At 38.8% G+C, this 19,279-nt stretch overlaps 1 protein-coding gene across 9 annotated transcripts in view; it reads right to left on the bottom strand.

Moving 5' to 3' along the window:
- The window catches only part of LOC307180268 (uncharacterized protein), a 524,184-nt gene that overhangs the window by 261,044 nt on the left and 243,861 nt on the right, over positions 1-19,279 (bottom strand). The gene's annotated exons all lie outside the window — the stretch shown is intronic.

Raw genomic sequence — 19,279 nt, 5'->3', positions numbered from 1 at the left:
ACCAAATCAATAAAATTAGAAATGAAAAAGGAGAAGTTACAACTAATACCACAGAAATACAAAGGACCATAAGAGACTGCTACAAGCAACTATATGCCAATAAAATGGACAACCTAGAAGAAATGGGCAAATTCTTAGAAAGGTACAATCTCGCAAGACTGAACCAGGAAGAAATGGAAAATATGAACAGACCAATTACAAGTACTGAAATCGAATCTGTGATTAGAAAACTCCCAGCAAACAAAAGCCCAGGACAAGATGGCTTCACAGGCGAATTCTATTAAACATTTAGAGAAGAGTTAACACCTATCCTTCGGAAACTGTTCCAAAAATTGCAGAGGAAGCAACACTTCCAAACTCATTCCATGAGGCCACCAACACCCTGATACCAAAACCAAAGATATCACAAAAAAGAAAATAACAGGCCAATATCACTGATAAACATAAAAACAAAAATCCTAGCAAACCAAATCCAACAATACATTAAAGGGATCAGACTTCCCTGGTGGTACAGTGGTTAAGAATCTGCCTGCCAATACAAGGGACAGGGGTTCGAGCCCTGGTCTGGGAAGATCCCACATGCCGCGGAGCAACTAAGCCCGTGTGCCACAACTACAGAGCCTGCACTCTAGAGCCCACAAGCCACAACTACTGAGCCCACGTGCAACAACTAGTGAAGCCCACGCACCACAACGAAGAGTAGCTCCCACTTGTCACAACTAGAGAAAGCCCGCACACAACAATGAAGACCCAACGCAGCCAAAAATAAATTAATTACTTTTTTAAAAAATGCAAGGGCTTTTCAATATCTGCAAATCAATCAGTGTGGTACACCGCACTAACAAATTGGAGAATAAAAACTATATGATCATCTCAGTAGGTGCGGAAAAAGCTTTTGATAAAATTCAACATCCATTTATGATAAAAACTCTCCAGAAAGCGGGCATGGAGGGAACCTAACTCAACATAATAAAGGCCATATATGACAAACCCACAGCTAACATCAAACTCAACTGTGAAAAGCTAAAAGCATTTCCTCCAAGATTAGGAACAAGGCAAGGATGTCCACTCTCACCATTTTTGTTCAACATAGTTCTGGAAGTCCTAGCCATGGCAATCAGAGAAGAAAAAGAATTAAAAGGGATCCATATTGGAAAAGAAGACCTAAAACTGTCCTGTTTACAAATGACATGATGGCATACATAGAAAATCCTAAAGACACTACCAGAAAACTACTAGAGCTCATCAATGAATCTGGTAAAGTTGCAGGATACAAAATTAATACACAGAAATCTGTTGCATTTCTATACACGAACAATGAAAGATCAGAAAGTGAAATTAAGCAAACAATCCCATTTACCATCACATGCATAAGAATAAAATACCTAGGAATAAACCTACGCAAGAGACAAAGACCTGTACTCTGAGAACTATAATTTGCTGATGAGAGAAGTCAAAGGTGACACAAACAGATGTAAAGATACACCATGCTCTTGGACTGGAAGAATCAATACTGTCAAAATGACTATACTACAGGCAATCTACAGATTCAATGCAATCCCTATCAAGTTACCAATGGCGTTTTTTCACAGAACCAGAACAAAAGTTTTTTTTAATTTGTATGGAAACACAAAAGACCTTGAATAGCCAAAGCAATCTTGAGAAAGAAAAACGGAGTAGGAGCAATCAGGCTCCCTGACTTCACACTACTCTACAAAGCTACAGTAATCAAAACAGTATGGTATGGGCACAGAAACAGAAATATAGATCAATGGAACAGAAAAAAAAGCCCAGAAATAAACCCACACACCTAGTTCAATTAATCTGTGACAAAAAAGGCAAGAATATACAATGGAGAAAATATACAGTCTCTTCAATAAGTGGTGCTGGGAAAACTGGACAGCTACATGTAAAAGAATGAAATTAGAACATTCTCTAACACCATACACAAAAAATAAACTCAAAGTGGATTAAAGACCTAAATGTAAGACCAGATACTATTAAACTCCAAGAGGAAAACACAGGCAGGACACTCTTTGACATGAATTGCGACAATATCTTTTTGGATCCGTCTCCTAGAGTAATGAAAATAAAAACAAAAATAAACAAACGGGACCTAATGAAACTTAAAAGCTTTTGCACAGCAAAGGAAACCATAAACAAAAAGACAACCTACAGAATGGGAGAAAATATTTGCAAATGATGCAACTGACAAGGGATTAATCTCCAAAATATACAAACAGCTCATGCAGCTCAGTATCCAAAAAAAACAAACAACTCAATCAAATAGTGGGCGGAATATCTAAATAGACATTTCTCCAAAGAAGACATACAGATGGCCAAAAGGCATATGAAAAGATGCTCAACGTCACTAATTATTAGGAAATGCAAACCAAAACTACAATGAGGTATCACCTCACACCAGTCAGAATGTCCATCATCAAAAAGTCTAAAATAATAAATGCTGGAGAGGGTGTGGAGAAAAGGGAACCCTCCTACATTGCTGGTGGGAATGTAAATTGGTGCAGCATCTATGGAGAACGGTATGAACATACCTTAAAAACTAAAAATAGAGCTACCATATGATCCAGCAATCCCACTCCTGGGCATATATATGGAGAAAGCCATACTTCGAAGAGATACATGCACCCCAGTGTTCACTGCAGCACTATTTACAATAGCCAAGACATGGAAACACCCTAAATGTCCATCTAAAGAGGAATGGATAAAGAAGATGTGGTATATAGATACAATGGAATATTACTCAGTCATAAAAAAGAATGAAATAACGCCATTTGTAGCAACATGGATGGACCTAGAGATTATCATACTAAGTGAAGTAAGTCAGAGAAAAACAAATATCGTATAATATCACTTATACGTGGAATCTAAAAAAAATGATACAAATGAACTTATTTACAAAACAGAAACAGACTCACAGAGACAGAAAACAAACTTATGGTTACCAAAGCAGAACAATGGGGGCGAGGGATAACCTAGGAATTTGGGAGTAATACATACACATTATTTATATAAAATAGGTAAACAACAAGGACCTACTGTACAGCACAGGGAATGCTACTCAATATTTTATAATTACCTATATGGGAAAATTATCTGGAAAAGAATATATGTGTGTGTGTATATAAACATATGTATACATGTATCATATGCATATATATACACACACACACATACATATAACTGAATCACTTTGCTGTGCACGTGAAGCTAACACAACTTTGTAAATCTACTTCAATTAAAAAAATAAAGAATAAAAGTAAAATAAAATGTTTGAACTTGTGATTAATTTTTAATTCTAAAATTTATACTTCTTGAAATATTTATAAACATTCAAAGGTATTGGTGTGAACTTTATCCATTCTGTTAGGACAAACCTGGTTGATGGGTTGATTTTATTTTCCAGGAAATATAAGGTTGTGGAATTTATCATTCAAGAAGACTTTTGGATAATTGTAGAGAGAAAGTGATGACCCAGATTTGATTTCTATGTAAGAAAATCAAATCTGGGTCATCTGTTTCCATATCATGCTCATTATCTTCATCCCATTACCTTTTATTAAAACTCAAGTACTAGCTTTCAAATGAAAATGGTACACTGACAATATCGAACTAAGGGGAGCAACTCAATGGAATAGACAGTTTCTTAATCTTTAAATTATCTGAATTCAATTTTTGGTATATGTTTTTAGGCAAAAATAAGACCTGTAAAAATTTCCCATGAGGGGCTTCCCTGGTGGCGCAGTGGGTGAGAGTCCGCCTGCCGATGCAGGGGACGCGGGTTCGTGCCCCGGTCCGGGAGGATCCCACATGCCGCGGAGCGGCTGGGCCCGTGAGCCATGGCCGCTGAACCTGCGCGTCCGGAGCATGTGCTCCGCGACGGGAGAGGCCACAGCGGTGAGAGGCCCATGTACCGCAAAAAAAAAAAAAAAAAAAAAAAAAAAAACTTTACCTTGAAACAAAACAGTGATAAGTTGTGAAAGTACAGTCCTTTTATTGATCATAACTTTCTTCTTAAAAATTTCAACTGCCGTTGTCCAAGGAGCAAACACTGAAATGTTCTGTCATTCAATTTCAGGTTGTGACGTGACAACCATACAACCTACTGTATGGCTCCTGCTCACGTGTTCTTTGTAGCTGGGCTAAAAGCTCATCCATCTACTTTCTCCATGATGTTTTCGTTTTTTTTTTTTTTTGGCGGTACGCGGGCCTCTCACTGCCGTGGCCTCTCCCGTTGCGGAGCACAGGCTCTGGACGCGCAGTCTCAGCGGCCATGGCTCACGGGCGCAGCCGCTCCGCGGCACGTGGGATCCTCCCGGGCCGGGGCGCGAACCCGCGTCCCCTGCATCGGCAGGCGGACTCGCAACCACCGCGCCACCAGGGAAGCCCTCTTCATGATGTTTTGAGATCATCTCTCTCACTTATAGAGAGACTTCCTAAGGTTTTCAACATTCATATGCTTTTGCTCCTATCCTCAGCAATTCGCTTGTGCATGTTGTCTGAACATTTTCAGGCCACGGTTTCAATACTAGTGTCTTTGTAGAGGCATACACACTAAGCAGCTCACCAAGAAAGCATCTGGCAGCCTGGCCATCTTCACATTTGTGAAAATATACTAAGATTTTTTTATATGAGGTTATGGATTTTCCAGGTTGAACGTCTACATCTTTCCTCCAACACATTTCCAACCACTGTTCTCTTATTTCCAGAAGTCCAAGGGGATACATCAGCGAGAACCTCCCCAACACCACCCCCGTATACACAGGAACATTAAACTCTTTGTGGCTGTTCCAGTTAGAATCACACCATCAGCAAAGCTTCGTAAAGTGTCTGATTTATTCCAGCTAACACACTCCTAACCTTCACCCCACATTACTCAGAAGAATACAGCCCAGACTGCATCTCTGCCCGCCCATCACCTACTCCAACCTGACTTCAGGCTCCATTTCTGGGCCGATGAAGGGTCTTCCTGGTTCCATTGGTGTCTTCCCCTTCACTGAATTTAAGAAGTAGAATAAAATTTGTTGCACCATTGTGTGCTGTTCACATTTACTAGGTAGCTCGACATTTTTTAAAGTGCTATTAATATTTTATTCCCCCAACCATGGTATCTCACCATTTCACATCCTCTCTCATACTCATAAGACATTTAGATTTTGGCCAAGCAGACGAATGCAAAATTGTATCTCATCTTAGTTTTAATTTGCATTTTATCCATTAATAGTGAGAATGGGCATCTCTTATTTATTAGCAATTTGTGTTTCTTCTTCTACGAAATGCTTTCTCAATTATCTTATTTTCTCTGTTTTGTTTGAATTTTCCTTATTAATTTCTAGAAGTTACTTATCCATTTTGAAGAATCATCTTTTGCAGACAATACGTGTTGCAAATACCTCCTCTCAGCTTGTGGCTTTTCTCTTTTGTGGTATCACCTTTTAAATTGGGTCATACATTATACATGATAAAATTCACTTAAGTACAGTGTTCAAAGAATTTTGACAAATATCTCCAACCAGATAACCAGTTCTATGTAATGTGATGATTGGTATGTTGAGGGTAAGGCTACAATCTTGCTCTCTGATGTCCACTGGTCCATCTATTCCTATTCCCTTTTCCTCTTTATTTTCATTTTGTCTTAGTTATTTTTTTGATTCCCTCTACCTCTTTTGTAGGATATTAGCTATAACTTTTTCATTTTAGTAGTTGCTGTAGGATTCACATTATGCATCATTAACTTATTATATCCTACCTTTAATGACATGATACCACTGCACACTTAGTATAGGAACCTTAAAATAGCTTACTTCAATTTCCTATCCTGGAGTTCACGCTGCTGTTGTTATGCATTTTACTTTTACAGGGGTTAAAAACCTCACAATGCATTCCTATTATTTTAGTTACAAGTCAACTATATTTTAAATACATTTAAATAATGAAAAATATTATATATTTACGTGCACAATTACTATCCCCAGTGCTTTCATTCCTTTCTGTAGATGCATACATTTTTCCTGATAATTGACATCTTGGGCCTAAACCCACACTATTGTTTGCAATGTCTTTTTGTGTTTTTCTCCTCTTTTTCTTCCCTCCTTGATCATTCATTGTGTTTTATTTATATTATTTTAGTGGCTTCTTTATGGGACTTACCTGCATGTTTACCTGCATGTTTATCTTAATAAAGCCTGGCGCTAACGACTATCTTCATTTTCTTTGCTCCTGAACAGTTCTAATCTCATACACTTTTATCTTTCAAGATAATTAAAATTTAATCAACTCAAGAGTACAGTAGAAAGAATACTGGCTATAAAATAAGACAGTCCTGATTTTTAATCTTAGTTTCATCTTTTCTTGGCTAGAAACTTTGGTAAATAACTTATCTTCCTTGAGACTTGGTCTTCTGATATATAAAACTGAGATAAAATGTTTAATTACATAATTGAAGGAACACGATTAAAAGGCACATGGTAGGTTCTCATAAGTTCTAGTGACGTTCCCCTTCCTACAAAATTTAATGAGGCAGATTTTAATAAGGGAATCATATCCACCTGATTTGAAATACTCCAGCTAACACTGAAGCACATTTCTACCAACTCATGATACAATGTGAACCTAGCGTCATGCTTACACAGAGAAGGAAATGTAAAAACAATGCCTCACTGAATTAAAGAATGAACGAATATACTAGACTCGAGCACGGAAGTGACAGAGTAAACACCAGTAACCGACCATACTTCAAAACTAGAGACAGAATCATGGAAAGTAGTCTATGTTCATCTTGTTTGTTGAATTACCACATTGGACAAGTCCTTTACTTTGATGAGTGTCAGTTTCTTAATCTATACAAATGCAGATATTAGATTATAACATATTCAATGTGGATTTGCACATTTTTAGGATTTTCTGATTTGACAATTTGGGAAAGTAAACTGTATGTCTCTTTGTGAATGAAACCATAAACATGTCTAACATTTCAATTAGTAACATAATCCCACAAAGATACTTTTACAAATACAGTTACAACCAAGGGAATATTTTAGATGAATAAAATTACCCCATGTGTTTGGTTTCTTTTTAACATCTTTACTGGAGTATAATTGCTTTACATTGTTTAGTGTCTGCTGTATACCAAAGTGAATCAGCTATATGTATACATGTATCCCCATATTCCCTCCCTCGTGTGTCTCCCTCCCACCCTCCCTATCCCACCCCTCTAGGTGGTCACAAAGCACCAAGCTGATCTCCCTGTGCTATGCGGCTGCTTCCCACTAGCCATCCATTTTACATTTGGTAGTGTATATATGTCAATACCACTTTCTCACTTTGTCCCAGCTTCCCCTTCCCCCTCCCCGTGTCTGCAAGACCATACTCTACATCTGCGTCTTTATTCCTACCCTGCCCCTAGGTTCTTCAGAACTTTTTTTTTTTTTTAGATTCCATATATATGTGTTAGCATATGGTATTTGTTTTCCTCTTTCTGACTTACTTCACTCTGTATGACAGACTCTAGGTCCATCCACCTCACTACAAATAACTCAATTTCGTTTCTTTTTATGGCTGAGTAATATTCCATTGTATATATGTGCCACATCTTCTTTATCCATTCATCTGTTGATGGGCACCTAGGTTGCTTCCATGTCCTGGCTAGTGTAAACAGTGCTGCAATGAACATCGTGGTACATGACTCTTTTTGAATTTCGGTTTTCTCAGGGTATATGCCCAGTAGTGGGATTGCTGGGTCGTATGGTAGTTCTATTTTTAGTTCTTTCAGGAACATCCATACTGTTCTCCATAGTGGCTATATCAATTTACATTCTCACCAACAGTGCAAGAGGGTTCCCTTTTCTCCACACCCTCTCCAGCATTTACTGTTTATACATTTTTTGATGATGGCCATTCTGACCAGTATGAGATGATATCTCATTGTAGTTTTGATTTGCATTTCTCTAATGATTAATGATGTTGAGCATCCCTTCATGTGGTTGTTGGCAGTCTGTATATCTTCTTCGGAGAAATGTCTATTTAGGTCTTCTGACCATTTTTGGATTGCATTGTTTGTTTTTTGATATTGAGTTGCATGAGCTGCTTATATATTTTGGAGAGTAATTCTTTGTCAGTTGCTTTGTTTGCAAATATTTCCTCCCATTCTGAGGGTTGTCTTTTCGTCTTGTTTATGCTTTCTTTTGCTGTGCAAAACCTTTTAAGTTTCATTAGGTCCCATTTGTTTATTTTTGGTTTTATTTCCATTTCTCTAGGAGATGGGTCAAAAAAGATATTGCTGTGATTTATGTCAGAGAGTGTTCTGCCTATGTTTTTCTCTAAGAGTTTGATGGTGTCTGGCCTTACATTTAGGTCTTTAATCCATTTTGAGTTTATTTCTGTGTATGGTGTTAGGGAGTGTTCTAATTTCATTCTCTTACATGTAGCTGTCCAGTTTTCCCAGCAACACTTATTGAAGAGGCTGTCTTTTCTCCACTGTATATTCTTGCCTCCTTTATCAAAGATAAGGTGACCATATGTGCCTGGGTTTATCTCTGGGCTTTCTATCCTGTTCCATTGACCTATATTTCTGCTTTTCTGCCAACACCACACTTTCTTGATTACAGTAGCTTTGTAGTATAGTCTAAAGTCAGGGAGCCTGATTCCTCCAGCTCTGTTTTTCTTTCTCAAGATTGCTTTGGCTATTCGGGGTCTTTTGTGTTTCCATAGAAATTGTGAAATTTTTGGTTCTAGTTCTGTGAAAAATGCCATTGGTAGTTTGACAGGGATTGCACTGAATCTATAGATTGCATTAGGTAGTATAGTCATTTTCACAGTGTTGATTCTTCCAATCCAAGAACATGATATATCTCTCCATCGGTTTGTATCATCTTTAATTTCTTTCATCAGTGTCTTCTAGTTCTCTGCATACAGGTCTTTTATCTCCTTAGGTTTACCCATGTGTTTTAAAGACTTTTTTCAGTTGAAATAGCTAGCTTCTTGCTCAAAAGCAGTAAGGACCCTACTTACTGTCCTCTGATCTCTCAGAGAAAAGTGTTTTATTAATCTGTGTTAAAATTGTGCTTTTCATCCTGTAGACGCTACACTTTGATGCGTTTTTGCTATTCCTCTTCAGAATGCCAGTACATAAAGCCCTTTTATGACAGTGCACTAGGCTGTGCTGTTATTAATTGCTTTTTCCACGTTAGGTTTAGATGGTGTAAGACATTATTGACTTTCTTTCTAATGAGGAGTTGAATCTCATTACTGTCCTGACTCACGGTTATTCCTTTAAATTAGCAATAATGAATCAAAGTGTGTTGCCATCAGTTGACTGAATCCCTAAAGAATATGACACACTTTTTACAACAAAGTAAAATCACTTTATCTAGTGCTGCTTTTTCAAAGAAATGCAATACTGTTTGAACATCCCTTTATTGTAGAAACTAAATGTGCCAATTTCCTCTACTCCTGCTTGCTCTTGTCATATCAAGAGGAATATATTAATAATGTGCTTGAAGTAATCTAATATTTACCAGCATTTCTTTGTGTTACTAAACTAAGTGAACATATGTTTGTTTTATGCTTTATTTCATGGCATAGTGATTAACAATTTTTATATCACTGAATAAATAAATGAATATGAAGTGCTAATCATCAGTGTTCAGTTTTGCATAGAAAACTAATTTTATTTTTATGCCTGAGACCATTCCTTTTCACACAGGTCCCTAACTCATAAGAAACAGATTTTTCATATTTTGAATTCTGTGCTTTAATACTATGATTGTCATCCAGCATAATATCACTTGCTATCACCCCTTCCATCTCGAATGTTCCCTGTATTGTTACCCCTTCCTTCACATCTGAGCAAAATTCCCAGCCCTTCTCCACATCAGTACAAAACCTCTCTTTCCCTCCTCTCCTGTCCTTCAATCTTGCCTGGAATTTTGCCCCATTTACAACCCGACTTCCCTTCATCCACAGTTTCTACTCTTCCCTCGCTCACTTCCCTCCAAATTTGAAGATACGCTCAACTTTTCTGCATTCAAAGAAACCCACCTCAACTCCTTTTTTAAAATTTGTACACTCACTCTTCTTCCCTTCGAGGAAGAAAAAGAATACTGTGAAATAATATTCTAGCATCAATAACGCCTCCTCTTTTCCCTCTCCACTAGTTTTAAATCTTCTTGCAATACAGATTCCTCCTCTACTGTAGAACTGAAGTTGTTTTTGGAGTTAGCTTCACCAAATAATTTTTTTTAACCATTTTTAACCTGATTGGTTTTGCAGCATTTGAAACCATAGACTGTACTTCCTGATTTCTGTTATTCTCTGCTTCCCCAGCTCCCTCCCTCCCTCCCTCTCTCTCTTTCTGTGCTTGCACTTTCTAAAGCTATCCAGCTGGATCCTCTGTCTTCTGCCCCCACATGCCCCTCAGTGCTGACATTTATTCAGGGTTTATAATCTGTTCTCATCCTTTCACTCTGAACCCTTGGCAGTATCACCTACCAGCATAGCTACAACTACATCTCCAGCCCAGTAACTTCCTCTTTTAAGCCTCATATTTTCCTTCCAGATTTCTCTTTCCAACTGCCTCCTGGGCATGGCCATATGTATGTGCCCCAGATGACTGAGATGCATTTTATTGGAGAGAGAATTCATATTCAAAAAATGTCCAAACATACTACTCTTCCCAGTGCACGCCTTGATTATGAACACCACTAAACACCGCCAGCCCCCAGAGAGATGAAAGCTAACAGCGCTGTGACTTCCCTCCTTTAACTTCTAACCAACCACGCGTCAGTCTGTCCAGAGCTCTCGTCTTACTTCACATCCACGCTAACAGCACCCTCTCAGGTCTCCATCACTGTTCTCTTGAAATATCCCTTATTTACGTGTGTGTTCATCCACAAGTATTCTCTGAGAGCCGAGAAGGTGCCCCATATTAGTGCAGACTCTGGGTAAGGAAGCGCTTTAGCAGGTAAGAAAGAGGAGGTGGTAAAGACACGGAAATAAACAATTATGAGCACCGGTACCAATGCCTGATGGGGATGCCTGGAGGGCACTACTGTGCACGTGTGGATGTCTGTGTACCTAAACTCTACCCAGGGGAGGTGAGATTTATTTCAGTGGGGATTTGAACGTTAGCATAGACAAGTACACAGGGGAAACTGCAGGTCATTCAGAATGACCAGAACACCTGGCTACGTGCAGTGTGACCCAGGTGGAAATTTAGAGGTTGGCAGGGACAGAATTACGAAAGGTCTTTTCCAACTGTGCTGAAGAAGTTAGATTTTATCTCAGTGTCAATGAGGTGCCACTGAAAGAACTGAAGTAAGGGTTTTATGCAATCGATTTCTTCGGGCTGCTCACCCCAGCGGTTGACTGGAGCATGGTTTGGTATGGAGGTAGTTTAAAGATACAGGAAGGTGTCATTTGAAGTTTGTTGCAATAATCAAAACTAAAAAGCAGCAGCGGTATGAATGAAGAGCTGGCTTAGAGAATAAGGAGGATGAATCTTTTAGGACGTGGAATGTGATTAAGCATCAATTCATTCAATGTAAGTGGTAAGACAGAAGGTGTAGGCAAGATTTGGGACTTGACCCATCACGTGGACGGTGGAGCTTTTAATTGAGGAGAAGGATGTGGAAGAAGGCACGGATATAAGGGAAATATAAACAATGAAACTGAATTCTGAGAATCTTTAACTTCAGGGATCCTTGGTAGAAACAGTCTAACAGTTTCTAGGTTATAAGGATGAGGAAATCAGAGAGTTTCAGAGTGACAGAGTTAGAAATTTGTGGGTTTTCAGTCATTGGTGCGTATGTACTACTGGGAATGATGGAGATTCGAGAGAAAGTTTCCATTACTGAGAAAATGTGGAATATTTTTCAGAGCCTTAAGCGTAAAGATGTAGCTGAGAATGCCACTCTGCTCTGTAAGAAAGTACAACAGAACTTTGTAAGGAAGTACATCCTGAAAAGAAAATTGAGATGGAAGAGACCAAAGAGGAAGAAGGGAAAAAAAATGTCATGACAGAAAATGAGGGTGGGGTCATGGGAAGAGGTACCTGGGAAGAGTCAGACAAGATGGAGCCTGGACATCCTTCCCCTTGGACCAGATCTGGCCACTTCCAGTATCTCCATTGGAATCATCTCAATCACTCTCTGACTCAAGTCAATGTAAACACAATCCCACTGAGATCCTCTTCCTGAAGCACAGGGCTCTGCATTTCATCCCCTCACGCTAACCATGATATGGTTCTCATCAAGTTACCGAGATGGACTGAAACTTGAATTCGACATCCAAAGCTTCTCACTACTTGGCCCCAACCAATTGGTGTCTCTTCCAAAAAGCAATCAAGGAAGAATCTCTCTAGTTTGAATCCCTCTCTCCCTTTCTTCAGCCTCTGCATCCCTGCCCGTGGGACTCTGTAACAGCAAAAACAATTTTATTATCCACTTCGTTCTGGGTGCACTTATTTGTGCCACTCCCTGTCTCGCTGGAAATCTGAAAGGGTTACTTTAGCGCACTTCTGCCCTTAGTTAGTGGGGGAATTACTGTTAATTTTATTAAGTCCTAATGGCAACTGTTTTAAACACTGATTTCCATCTCACATTTAGAATTACAGTTTTCAAGAGTCAAAGCACCTTAGAGATCCTTTAGCTCCAACAGCTCATTTTCCAGACAAAACCAAGGCCAAAAGTTACTTGCTCCAAGACATGAAGCAATCGGTGTCAAAGCAGACAGAAACACCAGTTCTTGTGGTACAAAGTGGAAACGAAAATTATTTCAGCTCACATGATTAATGGGACTTTGGCACAATCCGTACTGAAAGATCTCGTATAAAATGTCATAAATTGGAGAGCAGCTTATGAAAGCATCCTGACCAGAAATGTACTGAGAGTTGTTTGTTCTGCAAAATAAAATGAGTTACTTATACATATAAAGCTGGTTATGATTAACTCTCACACTATACCTTACAGGTTAGGAAAGTTTATGTTTTAATTTTTATTAATTTTTAAAATATTACGGCTTTTATTTTATTTATATAAACTTTTATTTATAGTTACATTTATAAAGTTCTTGGTTTTGCCTGGCATCTTAAAAACATTGCTTTTTATCATTTTAGGTTTTCAACTGACAAAGGTCAACTAGGTCTGCCCAACACTGATGAAACACTTAGTCCAAAAACTGGAGAATTTGCCTTCAAAACCAGGTATTTCTACCAAAGTAGAAAAAAGGATACTGTTGTTGGATTAAATGACAATTTTATTTTAAAATATCACAGCCCCTCAGAAAACATCACTATAGCTTGAAAAATCACATTCACTCACAGCTCACATTCTTGATCCCTGAAGTGACATTTCGTAACTCCAATATATGGCATGCTTCTCTGAGTCAGCTGTTTTCTCTTGGATGCCCTTTAAGGCAGCATTCCTAAATGTTAAAACGATGTATGACTTCTTATTAATTTTACCAGCCAATACCTCTATCAAAAGGAACATTTCCCTTTCTTAAAAAGAAATACTTAGTTTTAATTTACACGGTTAGAAATGGTAGATGCTTGAAGTTCTAAATCATGCGGTTCTATCATCTGAACGAGCCAGTTAGAAGTAACCTTGCGAGGAAGAAAACGTAGTATTTTAACGTACATTTAACTTCTTGGGCCTACTGTCACTTTACATTCGGCAAAACAGCAAATGAGTTCCTGTTCTTAATCCCCTCCCCCTCCACCGCTGGCAGTCTTCTGCTGCACTAACGTTGACGATCTCTAGACAGAAATTTCGTGCAAGCTGTCTGTAACCTATTAGTTCTGGAGCTCAGCATCTATACTTCACTGCCTACTTATAACAGAGAAGAAGGTAATTATCGAGTTAACAGGAAAAATAAAATTTGACCCAAATTAAGAAAGCCACTGCTTTGTTTGACAGAGACGCCCCGACTGGTATATAAATTGCATCGAGAGATAAGTTACACGTGGAGGTGGAACAACGGTATCAGGCTGAACCTCCGTCTGCTGCTGGTTAGGTGGGTCAGTTATGACACTGTGCTAACAAGGTCAAGTGCAGGTTAAAAGCCCAGGTGAGCATCTAACTTTGCTCTGATCCACGGCCAGAAAAGGCACCTTCAATTTCAGCTGTTTCAGAATCCTCCTTTTAGGGGCAACAATATACAAACACAGCAAGTATTTACGTATGTACTCATAACATATGTCATTGGCGAAGCATATATGTGAATTTATGGTATGAATTTAGGTAACTGGCAGAAAAACGGTAAATTATCCCATTACAAATGACACTCTCTCCCATATGAGCGCCATCTGAAGGGGACCCTTCCACAGGCTCTATGATGGGCTGCCGACAGGGCAGGCGTGTATTTAATGTTCCATCTTTCCATAACCAGTTTCCTTCATTTTCTTAAGAATGTGTCAGCATGGCTCTCTGTTACGTAAGTCATGCAGACCGGCCTTTAACTGTTAACAGAAAACACTCCCAACTATTTTCTTACCACTGGCTGCCATCATGCTTTCTGCAGCCAGATTTTCACCAAAACTAGGTTATCAATTTTCATATTCATGGAGAATCGCTGGAAGGTTATGCAAGCTGTACTTTAGAAGGTCACCCTTGGTTCCTGCCTTTAGAAACGGGATTCGACAATACAGCTCCCGTTACCTTTAGCTCAAGCTCGGGTTTATTATCCTAACTTTCCTTTCTTTTACTCTGATTACATCTACTTCCCCTAGCCTTTTAATGTTTCTGTAAGTTACCACTAATTGTTTTACAGTGAGGTAAGCCAAGGAAACCTAATTGAATGAGTTAAAACCAATAAGAAAAGTAACTGCAGACACAGTGTCCTCTGGGAACTAGTAAGATTTGTTTATCCATCCTTCTCTTTCCTCCTTCTACATCTCTGAAATCAGAGGGAGAGTGTGAGTACTTGTTTTGTAAACTGCATTGCAATACCCTGGAAAGAACCTTCTGACTGTATTGAAATTGAGAGTGGAAAAACTAGGCAGAGAACAATGACAATGTTCTCATTTTCAGCTTCCTTGCCTCTTAGAGGATCTCAACGCAACTCTGAATGCCAGGAAATAATTTATCCCATTGCTAGATGTATCCATTTTGACAACAATATAATTTAGTCCAGTTCACATTACTGAATCCAGGAAAAACAAACAAACAAACAAAACTGTCCCTAAAAGAACTGATTGAGGAGGTTGACCTGAGAGGAAGAAAGTAATTACTCGTTTTAATACTAGTTCCAAACACACTGGCTATTTCAGTTGGATGGTGAAGAAAACCTTCCAGGGGCTGCCCGATAGAAATTTCTACAGTGATGGACATGTTCTACAACTGTACTTTCCAAGAAGGAATCACATTTTGAAATGTGCCTAGTGCAACTGAGGAACTGATTTTTAAATTTTATTTTGTCTTAAATAATGCAAACGTAGTCCCTGGTGGCTGGTGGCTACCATACCGGACGTGTAACACAGCTGCAGACTTTGGACGGATACACACTGGCTCGTCTCCATTCCAACATCTCACTGTGTAGGTTTGCTGTCCATCCCTGTTATCTCTTCTAATTATTTAGTAGTTAACTGCATGAATAAAATTCTCCAGTTCTACGCTTTTAATGCCTAAAGGCACTGTACCCACAAAACTAAAATTTGTCAGGATTACCTAGTGTCCCAAAAGAAAATTTAGGACTGATACCCTAAAGGTTCTCTAAACTAACTGATGTAATTTAAGCTCTAAATTATACCCTATCACATTTATCTCTTTAATTCACATAGATTGTTGAAAACAGGAGATATCTGAGGACTGTGCCTATCAGTTTACAGATATAAAATTATATAAATAAATAAAATAACTCCAATCCTACAAATCTCTATAACGGCTGCTTAATATGAAGCCATTCCCCTCAGGCTCAGTAGAATATGCTAGCAAAGTTTATTACAAGTTAAGGACATACTGGTTTTGATCATTTGATGTATGTTTTAACTGAGTAAGAAGCAAGTGATGGTGATTCTAATGTGAGTGCTGGTGGCATTTCTGTTGTTGACACTCAGGATTTCCTTGTATAATCTCTAAATTATCCATCTATTCACACTCCATGATCTAATATATGATTGTCTTTTCAAGACAGATGGGGACAATGTGAGACAAATAATCCTGTCTATTTCTCTTTTGAGAAATAAAGGCAGTATATTTATCCTAGTATGTATGATCAAGCAAATACTGCAAAGGATTTTTAATTTAATAGTTTTTTTTTTTCTCTTCCCAACAGATCTGAAAAGATAGACTCTCCCTTTTAAATTAGTAAAACAGCAACATGCACATGCATGGCCTCGACAGTCAAATCCTTACATAAAAGTATTAAGATAAAGACAAATGTGAACAATTCCAATGTCAAGTCTATTCATCATATGGAAATGGTGGGCTAATTTAATATCAAATACTCATACGAATTCTGTTTCTTTAAAAAAGGACACAAGTCAAAGAGTTCTTATTCCTTCCTATTTCCTTTGTTACCTTGGGCCTGCTTGAGCTACTAGGGGAAAAATCAAGCAATAGCCTGTTAGTGAAAGATTAATAGGTGCGTGTGCATTTTTAGCAGGGTGCTCTGTCAATTAAAAATCAACCCGAGACTTCCCTAAGTGTCTGTGCAATGTGAAGCAGGATACTTCTGGGCCACCCTTTCAGTCTGCGGTTGTGCTAGGATTTTGATGATTTTTCTCCCGTTTCCAAGGAGTCTCCAGTGAATCGGATTGAGTTTTACTTCTGGGTTCCCATGGTTAAAGGCTAATTTGACTGACAACTGTTTGCAGAGAGCCTGCCGAATGCCCAGGAATTTGGCATTAAGGACCGAGAAACAACAGACAGCCTCTCTCCACAAGGAGACGCATAGATGCATGCAGTAACGACAGTGCGAGGCAACGTGTGACGTACGGCATCTACGACGATGGTGTTCTAACGGAAGTACGGAGCCCGAGAACAGAGGAGGGACGGGGAAAACGTGCAGAAATGCGTCCTCGTGACGTGGCTGTGAGTCCTCCCTGCCTACCTGACTGCATCATTCCCTGGAGGCTCTCCCCCCTGAGAAGAGGTTTCCTCTTGGAAGCCACCATTTATTTTTCAAAATTAAAAGAAAGTGCTATGAGTGGAAAAATAAACACACACAATTTAAGAAAATACAAAACACACAAAACACTAACTTTAAAACGAGAGAAGCTGACAGTCATAAACATTAGACTGGACATTGATATAAATTCATGAGAAGGAAAGAGTCCTCTCTAACAATGACAGACTCCGGGGCTACCCATTTTTCTTGGGATTTCATTAGGTCTGACTTGACTACTGAGTACAGAAGTATGTGGTGGGTGTCCGTGGGTCACAGCAGCCCCGGTGCCCTGAGGCCCTGGGTCACATCTTCCTGCCACTCCTTCCATGTAAAATATATTGCCTCCCTGTAGAGTTCCATATTTATATGATTTTTTTTGTGTGCCTAAATCAGAGGTTATCCAAGACAGATCAAAACTTACTCATTGCTTCCTCCATCGTGCACCTCCTGGACTCTTGGTGAGTTTCTCATTAGTCTCACAGAGTCCAAACGTCTTCTACTGGCAGAAAGATCACGTCTGGTCTGGCCACCCCTTTCGTCTGCATGCTTGTCGGTCGTGAAGCCCTCTCACTTCAGCCCCTTTCTGCTCCAAAAAGCTGAGAAGGGCAATAACTCTTCCCTCTCACCGTGTCAGCCAAACCCGTGTCAGCAGGCGGGCATCTGCCGACACTCCTGTCCCCAGTTACACGCTAAGACTCCGGGCAGTCTTTCCCGCCCACCAGCAGGTGGGTCCCCCAGTTTTGTGTTTACATGACCCTGTGTACCTTTCTGTCATAGCATTTTTCACACTGTTCAATTAAACATAGAGCTGAATGGTAACACGAGTTGTACCTGTTTTGCCAAACTCACCGTAGGTTCCATAAAACTGGACACATTTCTTGCACATGTTTTTCATTATTTCAAACCCTCAAGCAGCATGACTGCTGCAGAGAAGGTGTTCAGGGTATTTTTCTAACTGAATATTAATATGTATAATATCAGTTTACATAAATAAATGTTTATGAATAAAATTTTATAATATCAATTGATGGCAACTCCAATGCTTCACACTGAATGAATTTTCAGACTTAAATTTAAATGTCCCTCAGATGAGTGCAAATCCAACATACAGTTCTTCTGGAAGGGAACCAGTAACTCCGATGGAATGGGACCAGTATTCAACTTGATGTTTTTCTGCACCCGATAGGTAATACCAACAATAAGAAGTGAAAACATGCCTCCTCCAAGTGCCACGCAGAACTTTAGAACCTTTACAAAGTAGGTACATTATCAACAAGTTCAGGAAATGTTTGTCTTAATTCATTTGTGATCAAGATTTAAGACTAAAATTATACCAGATTACTGGAATGTAAATTGGTGCAGCCACTATGGGAAACAGTATGGACGTTCCTCAAAAAACTAAAAAAAGAACTACCATATGATTCAGGGATCCCACACCTGGGCATATACCCAGAAAAAACTATAATTCGAAATGATACACGCACCCCTACGTTCACAGCAGCACTATTCACAATAGCCAATACATGGAAGCAACCTAAATGTCCATCAACAGAGGAATGGATAAAGAAAATGTGATACATATATACAATGGAATATTACTCAGCCATAAAAAAGAATGAAATAATGTCATTTGGAGCAACATGGATGGACCTAGAGATGATCATACTAAGTGAAGGAAGTCAAAGAAAGACAAATATCATATAATATCACTTCTATGTGGAATCTAAAATATGACACAAATGAACTTATCTACAAAACAGAAACAGACTCACAGACATAGAGAACAGACTTGTGGTTGCCAAGGGGGAGGGGAGTGGGGTAGGGAAGGACTGGGAGTTGGGATTAGCAGATGCAAACTACTATATATAGGATGGATAGACAACAAGGTCCTATTGTATAGCACAGGGAACTATATTCAATATCCTGTGATAAACCACAATGAAAAAGGCTATGAAAAATATATATATATACACATATATATAAAATGAGTGACTTTGCTGTACAGCAGAAATTAACACATTGTAAACTGTAAATCAACTACACTTCAATAAGACTAAAAAATAAATAAAATTATACCAGATTACCATAAGGCACCCTCAGCTGTTCTATGTGACACAAAAGAAAATAATCTTAAAAATAACTTCACTGGGGCTTC

The sequence above is a fragment of the Stenella coeruleoalba genome, assembly GCF_951394435.1.
Source record: "Stenella coeruleoalba genome assembly, chromosome: X".
Taxonomy (NCBI): Eukaryota; Metazoa; Chordata; class Mammalia; order Artiodactyla; family Delphinidae; genus Stenella; species Stenella coeruleoalba.
Note: the sequence above shows the minus strand (reverse complement) of the source record. Positions and strands in the feature narration are given on the sequence as shown.